Consider the following 1,249-nt stretch of genomic DNA (forward strand, 5'->3'; position numbering starts at 1 on the left):
TCCATCTTTTGGTGTCCCTCATAGGATTAAGTTACCTATGACGCTACATCTTGACTTGGTTGGGTGGATTGACATGTGACTTATCTTTGGAGGTGACCACTCTTGATAACAGGAAAGCGACATAGTGAGAGTGTTGGAAACATAAACGTATAGTAGACCTCCATTCTACATCAGAATCCATATTGGAGTCGCACGTAGGTGGCTATAGAAGACTATACGGGTTCCCTTGCTGTCAACCTATATGGCATCCTTACAGCTTTTGAACCATTGTTTCGATTTTTGGGGGATAGAGATGCACTATCTACCTTGGGGTCCCTCTTGTTTCTAGTTTTTTTTTTTTTTTTTTTTTTTTAAGTGTTTTATTTTTCTTTAATTTTTCTAAAGGAGACCTCATATCTATTTAGGTGGCTAAGGTGTGGACTCGTGATTCAAGTAATCGTCTTATTAGAAGACCACCTTCTCTACCACCTTTGACCATGGGTGACCAACAACCCAAGACTCTTAAGGATAGGTTTTACCCCACCAGGGCTGCACAGCCCTCATGCATTAGTCTACTTGTTACAGGGAATAACTATGAACTCAAGACCAACTTCATCAGCATGCTACCCCATTTCCATGGGATGGCTAATGAGGATGCATATCTCTTCCTTAGGGAATTTGAGGAGGTCTGTGTTCTAATTAAGGTCCAGAATTTGACTGATGATGCAGTTAGGCTTAGGTTTATACCCTTTGCCCTGAAAGACCAGGCCAAGAAGTGGCTCTATGGACTGCCAACAAACTCCATTAATACATGGGATGAGTTCACCATTGTCTTTTTGAGAAAATTCTTCCCTCTTCACAAGACCAATAAGCTTAAAAGTGACATCCTCCAGTTCAGGCAGAAACCACATGAGTCTTTTTCTAAATTCATGGAAAGATTCAAGGACCTCCTCTTAGAATGCCCTCACCATGGTTTTGACTTATGGCAGCTATGCCAAATTATTTATGAGGGTATTGATTATCAGACCAAGCAACTTGTAGAGTCTATGTGTCCAGCAGGCTTTACTTCTTTTTCTGAGGAGAATGATGCATGGACATTCTTAACCAACTTGACTGATAAGACTAGGGAATGGGAATCTTCCCAAGAGGCTGAAAGGACCACTAAGGGGTATCTCATTGAGGGTATGCCAGCCAAGGAGGCCAAACTTGATAGCCTCATAAAACGGTTGGAGTCCATAGTTCTTAAAGAGTCTATACCAGTTAATCCAGT

General features: G+C 41.5%; 1 non-coding gene across 1 annotated transcript; it reads right to left on the reverse strand.

The window, feature by feature from the left end:
• Positions 1 to 848: 848 nt before the first annotated feature.
• Positions 849 to 955, reverse strand: LOC122666396. The gene has a single exon (XR_006333588.1). It is a non-coding gene; the product is annotated as a small nucleolar RNA R71 (small nucleolar RNA).
• Between the last annotated feature and the right edge of the window lie 294 nt (positions 956 to 1,249).

The sequence above is a fragment of the Telopea speciosissima genome, chromosome 6, assembly GCF_018873765.1.
Source record: "Telopea speciosissima isolate NSW1024214 ecotype Mountain lineage chromosome 6, Tspe_v1, whole genome shotgun sequence".
In the NCBI taxonomy this organism is placed as follows: Eukaryota; Viridiplantae; Streptophyta; class Magnoliopsida; order Proteales; family Proteaceae; genus Telopea; species Telopea speciosissima.